Source organism: Sinocyclocheilus rhinocerous, unplaced genomic scaffold, assembly GCF_001515625.1.
Source record: "Sinocyclocheilus rhinocerous isolate Xijiao unplaced genomic scaffold, SAMN03320098_v1.1 scaffold280, whole genome shotgun sequence".
NCBI classification, from domain to species: Eukaryota; Metazoa; Chordata; class Actinopteri; order Cypriniformes; family Cyprinidae; genus Sinocyclocheilus; species Sinocyclocheilus rhinocerous.
This window is the reverse complement of record NW_015666478.1, coordinates 17,132-26,346: the sequence shown is the minus strand read 5'-3', so window position 1 is coordinate 26,346 and position 9,215 is coordinate 17,132. Positions and strand designations below refer to the sequence as shown.

Below are 9,215 nucleotides of genomic sequence, written 5' to 3'. Positions count from 1 at the left end.
GCAGAACAGAATTATAAATTTTAAGAACCTGTCCATTACTAATTGGAAATAAAACAAGCTTTATGCCGTGGCTTCGTCCTGGGCCAGCTGGAGTTTGTCAGCAGGGTTTGCAGTCTTCTCTCTCCTCCTCTAGGAGCGACTTCCCATCGTCCTGTCTAAGTAACATAAATAATGGACATAATGTGAGCACATTTTAAAATAAAAATATTATTTGCAGTTCAGATTAATCAATCTTTACAAAAATTCTTATTCTTTTTCTATTACTATTCTTTTTTCTTCTTTTAATTTTTTCACCTAAATCCATTTTACTATTCAATAAAGAAAAAAAAAGTTTATTTTGTTGTGAAAGTGCATTATATTCTTTGGTTCGCTAGGCTGCCCATGAAAGCATGATATTGCTCTTTTTTCAGTGTACATATATCAGCAACACTGCAGCAACAATTGGAAATTGTTTGAAAACAATTATGTTTATAGAAAAGCAACCAAGATAGAAGCACCTGCTTGTGAAAATAACTTAATTCTAACTGGAATTTTACTAAGTTCAAATTGCATTCAAAGATTAGGTTAGGAATTAAATATCACATTTTATTTTTGTACTGAAAATAATGCTTAATCCATCTTTTTTTTTTTTTATTGTATTTTTGAAGTGCTGAAATCAAGCACATTCAAGCCTCCATTGCAAACCGAATTAAAGTACATTTTTTAATATAATGAGATCTGTTTCTCCAAATAAAATTGAAAAGATGCACCTCATAAAAGTCGAACACAAATTGAAGAATTGCTGCAACCGCTTGATTGAACCAGTTTGTACCAATCACATTATCCCTACAGCGTGCAAAGGGTGCTGTATGTAGTAGCGAACCCCCCTCCCGCCCTCGCGTGATGATCACAGAGGACGTTCAGGCGGCACTGTGAAACGTAAGTACACATCTAAGATAAATATGAATTAATTAATTCTTTATCGAAATTGCAGCCTGCGTCAGCCAGATGTACTTCATTTTGAGAACAGTTGTGATCATTACGCTCTGTTATTATCCCCGCTGTGGAAAATGAATATAGAACGGTTCAACAAAAGAACGTTCAGTGTGACGGTGGAAAAGTGCTCATTGAATTTTAATATGACCATGTCTGTAAATTACAGAACACAGGTGCCTTGAAACTTCTACAGCTGATTTGGACTTCAAGGGGAAAGCTTCCACCCACTTGGAAAAATAATCAGTTATTGTCCAAATGTACACATGCCCATCAACTGTCTTGGGCAGTGGTCCTGTCAAATCAATCCCCAGCAATTCACAGACTAAGGAGACCTAAAAAAAGAACAGCAAGCAGTCCAATAAAAATTATAATTAAAAAAATAATAAGTTTGCAGATCAGAATGCATTATGCTTAAAATTAGCAATTTCAAAGCAGAAATACCTGAATACTTTCCAGTGTGCTCTCTACTATAAGAGGTTTTCCCACCCTTTGATATTGGTCACATTCACTCACCTAGAAAATATGACAAATGATGCCCATAAAAATCATTAAGTACAAGCTATAACAATAAACCATATTTATTTGTCATCAAAAAATGTAACTAATCTTGCCAATGACTCATCAACGTATAATCGATTACCTTATAGACACAATGCAACAATGCAACACATTAGAAAAGGTATGCCATATGGACAAAAGTATTGAGACACCCCCTTCTATTGAACAGGTTTGACTACTGTTGTCATTGCCGAGAGCACAAATCTTAATGCTACAACATGTAATGATATTCTAGAGTACGGATGGACCGATATGAGATTTTGATGGATTACTGTACGCAAAAATATCATGGTTTCATAACATTTCCCATGCCTATTCTAGAGAACTGTGTGCTTCTATTTTTATAGCAACAGTTTGGGCAGGGCTATTTCCTATTCCAGCATAACAATTCCCCCATGCATGATTTGGAAAGGCACACACCTGTCTAAGGTCCCACAGTTAACAGTGCATGTCAGAGCACAAACCAAGCCATGAAGTCCAAGGAATTGTCTGTAGACCTCTGAGACAGGATTGTATCGAGGCACAGATTTGGGGAAAGGTACAGGAAAAATTGCTGCAGCATTTAATGTCCCAATGAGCACAGTGGCCTCCATCATCCGTAAATGCAAGAAGTTTGGAACCACCAGGACTCTTCCTAGTGCGGGCCGCTCAGCCAAACTGAGCAATTGATTGAGAAGGGCCTTGTCTAGAGTGGTGACCAAGAACCTAATGGTCACTCTAATTGAGCTCCATGATCATATGTGGATAAACCTACAGAAGGACAAACATCACTGCAACACACCACTGATCTGTGCTTTATGGCGGTGTGGCCAAACCCAATTCTCTCCTCAATGAAGACACATAAAAACACACTTGGAATTTGCAAAAAAAGCACCTAAAGGACCCTCAGGCTCTGAGAAACAAGATTCTCTGGCATGATAAACCTCAATTCTAAAGCATCATGTTTGAAGGATACCAGCTCTGATCATCACCTGCAGAGTACCATCTCAAAAGTAAAATGTGCAGCAGCCTCATACTGTGGGGCTGTTTTTCAGTGGCAGGGACTGAAGGACTCGTCAGAGTAGAAGAAAAGCTCAATGCACCAAAATATTGAGATAGCCTTAATGAAAACCCAGTCCAGAGCATTCAGAACCTCAGACTGGGCAGAAGGTTCACCTTCCAACAGGACAATGACCCTAAGCACACAGCAAGAGTGGCTTATAGACAACTCTGTGAATGTCCTTGAGTGGCCCAGCCACAGCCTGGGCTTGAACCCAATCAATTTATTTCTGGAGAAACCTGAAAATGTGCGCCTGCTCCCATGCAACCTGACAGAGTTTGAGAGGTGAAGAGGTGAGGAGAAGAATGGCAGATATTGCCAAATGATGATGAGCAAAGCTTGTAGCATCATACTCAAAGTCTTGAGGATGTAATTGGTGCAAAAGGTGCTTTGACAAAGTATAGAGCAAATGTACAAGTGATTTTTTTTTTTCATTTATTATTTTTAATAAATTTGCAGAGATTTCAAACAAACTTCTTTCACGTTGTCATTATGGGGTATTGTTTGTAGAATTTTGAGGAAAATAATGAATTTAATCCATTTTGGAATAAGGCTGTAACATAACATAAAATGTGGAAAAAGTGAAGCGCTGTGAATACTTTCTGGATGCACTGTATATACTATATAAGTACTGTGTGCACATAAAGTTTGTGCGCACGTGGGGCTGCGTGTTAATAAATTACCTTCTCATATGTCTAAACTTAGACGACTGTGTGGAAGCACTAATTCGAGACACACATCAAGCATTCTGCGTTAGTTCAGGCAGGCCTCGTAGTCAAGCTCCGCTATTAGCTGATTGGAGGAATTCAAACCCGGCCCTATCAGCTGATCCGACTCCTAAGCTCTCAATTGGCAATTCTCAACCAGGGCGCCTTACTTAAACACGGCTTCTGTCCGCTTGCTTTGCTGCTTCCTCTGTACGCTGCTTGCAACCCACCACCTCCCCATCTCCTCCTTTAACTGTGTTTAACTTAAACAATGTCATTCTGTTGTCATTGTTGCATGCTCTGTTCTGGGGGTCTTTTTGTGCTATTCTCCTATTCTTAAAATAGGAGGGTTGCCCCTGAAGCGACTGCTGTTTCCCTGTCCTGGCTTTCATGGAGCTCATGAAAAGGACAGGGAACTTGGAACAGAGCCATACTGCCAAATGTAACTTTAGTAAACATGCCAATAAAACGTTGACAAAGGCTTGTCTATTGTTTTCTTTTTGACTTAAGAGGTCCTGACTGAAATGACACACCATGTCAGCATTATAAACTGTGACAAAACATAGCAGATTTGCATTTCAAAGTGTAGTTTTGATATGCGCTGCTCGCTTATACAAGCACCTTTCAAAAGATACTCTGCGTTAGTTCAGGCAGGCCTCGTAGTCAAGCTCCGCTATTAGCTGATTGGAGGAATTCAAACCCGGCCCTATCAGCTGATCCGACTCCTAAGCTTGCAATTGGCAAATCTCAAACAGGGCGCCTTACTTAAACACTGCTTCTGTCTGCTTGCTTTGCTGCTTTCTCTATTACGCTGCTTGCAACCCCCCTCCTCCCCATCTCCTCCTTTAACTGTGCTTAACTTAAACAATGTCATTCTGTTGTCATTGTTGCATGCTCTGTTCTGGGGGTTTTTTGTGCTACTCTCCTATTCTTAAAATAGGAGAGTTGCCCCTGAAGCTGCTGCCGTTTCCCTGTCTTTGCTTTCATGGAGCTCATGAAAAGGACAGGGAACTTGGAACAGAGCCATACCACCAAATGTAACTTTAGTAAACATGCCAATAAAACGTTGACAAAGGCTTGTCTATTGTTTTCTTTTTGACTTAAGAGGTCCTGACTGAAATGACACACCATGTCAGCATTATAAACTGTGACAAAACATAGCAGATTTGCATTTCAAAGTGTAGTTTTGATATGCGCTGCTCGCTTATACAAGCACCTTTCAAAAGATACTTGTATTATATGTTATATGTTAAGATGATATAGGCTACTTAAAAAGCAGCTGTTAATGCATTCATATGCATTCTGCATACATATTACATACATATTACATTATATCTTCAATATAGTGCGGTATGCTTTCTACAAGTCCCCCACAAAAGTAATAATAATTTAATCCCTCTAATTTCAGGCCCTGTTTGCAGTGCACAGTGTTTGTCATGTAGTTTGACATGTTCTTAGCTTGAAAACAACTGGTAAATGAAAAGCTGGAAACTATAATAAATCTTTGTTACTATTTAAATTACTAGTACATCAGAATTAGAGGACAATATGCATTGAATTGTGACCCTCTGAATTGTAATCGAATCAAACTGTGAGGCAAACAAACTGGCAGCATATGAATATCTCTCAGGAGTCAGGACAGTGGGCTGTTTGTTTTCAAGAGACAGTTGATTCCAAAAACGGGGTGGCAACTGAAAAAAACTGAAAAATGACCCCTAATTTTTAAAAGAGCCCTATCAGAGGATACAAAAATCTAGAGGATGAAAGAGGAGTAAGAAGATCTGTAAGATAAGATGGGGCTTGATCATCATAAGAACAAACAGAATTTTAAACTGGATCCTAAAATGGACCAGGAGCTAATGAAGTGACACTAAAATTGGTGTAACATGATCATATTTTCTGCCCTAGTCAACAGCCTTGCAGCTGCATTTTGTACCATCTGGAGGCATGCAGTGGAAAACTAAGAAAGACCCAAATGCAAAGAGTTACAATAATCTAAGCCACATGTAAAAGCATGAATAACCTTCTCCAAGTATTAAAAAGACTAAATTAATGGCATATCAATGGCATATGAATATATGATCAATTACCCATTTCTCAACGTCGACAAACATCCCTGGCCAATAATACCTGGCACACAAGGCATTGCGAGTTTTAAATACCCCACTGTGGCCTCCCAAAGGGATGCTGTGGAATTCCTCGAACAATGCCCTGCATTCGTCCTTGGTTTTAACCGCCTTCCTTCTCCCATAATACAGCAAACCATCTGTAACATTGCCTAAATTGACTAAATATGTTATATAAATTAACCTTAGAGACTTTTTGCAAAACACTGCCTTCACACTAACCTGTGACTCCGAAGAGTATCACCTCAAGTTTTGACGTTCAGTTGTATTATATTGTGTTGGGTACACATTTGTAGTGAGGAAAGCGATCACCTCTTCGTATCTTCTCTCCATGATACTATCTACAATGCTTTCAGAAGAAAAGAAAATAATTCAGAAGCAGACAGATTACCCACACAGACAGTTATTGTTTTTATTGGTTATGTCACAACAGTTACTAAAAATTATACAATATATACAATTATACATTGTGCATTCCAATTAATCTCAATCAAACTGCAGTTGGGTTATTTTGATTAGGTTAAGAAATAACTAAAAATTACAGCTAACTAACACAATAAAAACATGATAACATATTAAAAAAAACATTATTTTTGAAACATTATTATAATAAATTATTATTAGAGTTATCTGTTTTTGCAAATAAACTATATATATATAGTTTTAAATATGATTGAGCAATATACACTGAACATATGAAGAGTCCATTTACACAAAAAACATAACTCATATATAAAAAAATTAATAAATAAAAAAAATTGTGACATTTGAAATTAACATTTGATTCCACAGAAGGCTTCTTAGAACACATTTGAACAGTTCTAAACTTAATAATAATAAATAAATTAGTCATTCGCTCAGTTATGTAATTTTTAATGCAAATATGACATTGTTTGAGATGTCTTTGTTATGGGCTATGGTTAGGGGTAAGGGTAGGGGTAGGGTTAGGTCAAATAATGTCATAATTGCATTAAAAATGACAACTGAGCGAATGACACTTAATGACAGTTGTCATAAACATTCATAAAACCTCCTTCATATTCATGACATGTGTCATGTCATGATTATGAAGGTGTCATGTCAGTCTTATGCACACCCCTTCACGTAAAGTGTTACCTAATATTTAATAAACAACAACAGCCATCATAAAAGTTGCTAGGCAATTCAGTCAAAAGCACAAAGGCGCTCTGATATACAGCATTGAATTTACATAAACATGAGATTTTGCCAAAACTATCTTCTCTGGAACAAATAATAGATTAATGAGACCAAAGACAGCCCGTTAGATAAGAGCTGGAAAGACACTGAATGTGAAAACCCAGCTAAAGCCATTTTTTTGTGTGATTTACTGTTAAAATCATTCTACATAATGCAAAGAGCATTCTGTGAAAATATAACATTGATATCTTTAATATTGACGGAGTAAGACCATGTCAAAGATTAAAATCATAGTGAAATTAATGATTGAAAAACTTATTACATATTTAGCCTGAATATCACAGGCTCACAAATAATCTGTTTTGAAGAGTAGCCCACTTAAAACGTCATCAACTACCTTGTGTAAAAATACATAGTATTACACAAAACTTTAATACTGTAATAGAGTTGACCTATAAGACAAAAACATTTTCATGTTATGCACATCGAAATCACAATGAAGAAATGATCACCCCTTTACTGGGAGCTATTCGATTTTGAATATAGTATTTTAATTGAGCAAGATCGATCTAAATCACGGGCTCGTCAAGACCGCATGCTTTTTAGGAAGAAGTAAAACCCTCATCTGTGATAACGTTATGCACATCGGTTTTCTCGTCAGAGAAATTACAATTAAGCGTTGGAATGAAAGACAATGAAAAAATATCATGTGAAAGATTCGACTTTACTGTGAAAAGTATTTTATTTAGTAAGACTGATTTAAAGCAAGGGCTCCTCAAGACCGCGTGGTTTCTGAAGAAGCACCCTCGTGATAACGTTATAAAACTCGTTTTTGTTGTTAGAAATTATTAGACATTGAAGAAATTACTACATATTTACTGGGAGAGATTCAATTGAACAAAAAACACAACTTTAATTAAGCGAAATTGATTATACTTACGCGCTCGTTCACAACTCAGACAGAATTTATGGGCGGGTCTTCAGATAGTGGGTTTCCAAGAGTAGTAGGGTACTGCGCATGCGCAGTGTATATGGGTAGCTCCTGCAATATAACAAAGAGTGAAAAATTTAAGGGGGTCTGAATACTTTCCGTACCCACTGTATATAAAAGCAATATCACACGAGTAGACATGAGATATGGCTGTATATCGAGACCGCTGTGATTCAGCCGTAGGTAATCACAGCGTGCTATCTCACGTGTCACGCCTACAAGTGTGATATTGCGTTTATACAGTTCTCAATACTAAACACTATTATTAAATACTATTGTTTATATAAAATATTATTTACATAAAATATTATTCATTGAATAATCATATTTGGTTACACTTTACTTGAAGGGGTGTGCATAAGACTGACATGACACCTTCATAATCATTACATGACGCATGTCATGAATATGAAGGGTTTTTATGCATGTTTATGACAACTGTCATTAAGTGTCATTCGCTCAGTTATGTAATTTTTAATGCAAAGATGACATTGTTTGAGATGTCTTTGTTATGGGCTATGGTTAGGGGTAAGGGTAGGGGTAGGGTTAGGTCAAATAATGTCATAATTGCATTAAAAATGACAACTGAGCGAATGACACTTAATGACAGTTGTCATAAACATGCATAAAAACCCTTCATATTCATGACATGTGTCATGTCATGATTATAAAGGTGTCATGTCAGTCTTATGTACACCCCTTCAAGTAAAGTGTAACCTATTATTATTATTATGCCTATTATTATTTGGCTATTATTAGGCTTCTCGTCCTAATTGGAAATGTTTTAAAAACAGCCTATAAAACTAAGCCCACATCAAAATTGAACTGCAAGGTGATATTTACAAATTATGTCAAGAGTGCTAAAAGAATACAGTTCAACAACGTTGTATGCACTGTGCTCTTTTGTTACTTGATCTTTTTATTTTGGTGCGACAATCTGTTAAGTTACTTAGTAATTTACTTAGAAAATGCAATAATTAAAACCATCAGAAATACATCGTCATAAACAATCATTGTTTTTCACACTAAATACTCAAGATTTATTATATAAAATATTAGAAATGAATTCGACCAATTATAGTTCATTAAAGGAAAACAGAAAGATCTAATTCCTCATTCATGTCATTTGGGGTCAGTGATTTAAGTTTATGAATCCAAAATGCTTCTCGTTTCAATAGTTCTTTATTTATATTACCTCCTCTACGTGACCCAAAAACTTCCTCTATTCCTGTACATTCCAATTGCTTGATGTCGTGTCCCAAATTATTAAAATGTCTCGCTACTGAAGAGGGTATGTCTTGTCGTCGTATACTAGATTTATGTTCATTAATTCGTAATTTCAACTGACGCAAAGATTTTCCTATATATATCTTTTGACAGGGACATTTTAACATATAGATCACATTACGAGTTGAACAGGTAATACAAGATGTGATTTTAAAACATTTCCGTGTTACTGGACATATAAACTCTTTACACTTCACCAAATTCCGGCATGCGGCACAGTTTCTGCACGTGAAACAGCCTTGTATATAAGCAGACTTTTTCCTCCTTACTACATCCGAGTTTACCATCATATCTGATAGATTTCGTGATCTTTTAAAAGTGAATGATGGACGATATTGAAATTTCTCATTTAGAGATTCATCAGATGATAATAT

General features: G+C 36.5%; 1 long non-coding RNA gene across 1 annotated transcript; it reads right to left on the bottom strand.

Moving 5' to 3' along the window:
- Positions 1-7: 7 nt before the first annotated feature.
- On the bottom strand, positions 8-7,553 carry LOC107732258 (uncharacterized). The gene is made up of 3 exons (XR_001638855.1): positions 7,504-7,553; positions 5,628-5,754; positions 8-155 (listed from the first exon to the last, which is right to left on the bottom strand). It is a non-coding gene; the product is annotated as an uncharacterized LOC107732258 (long non-coding RNA).
- Between the last annotated feature and the right edge of the window lie 1,662 nt (positions 7,554-9,215).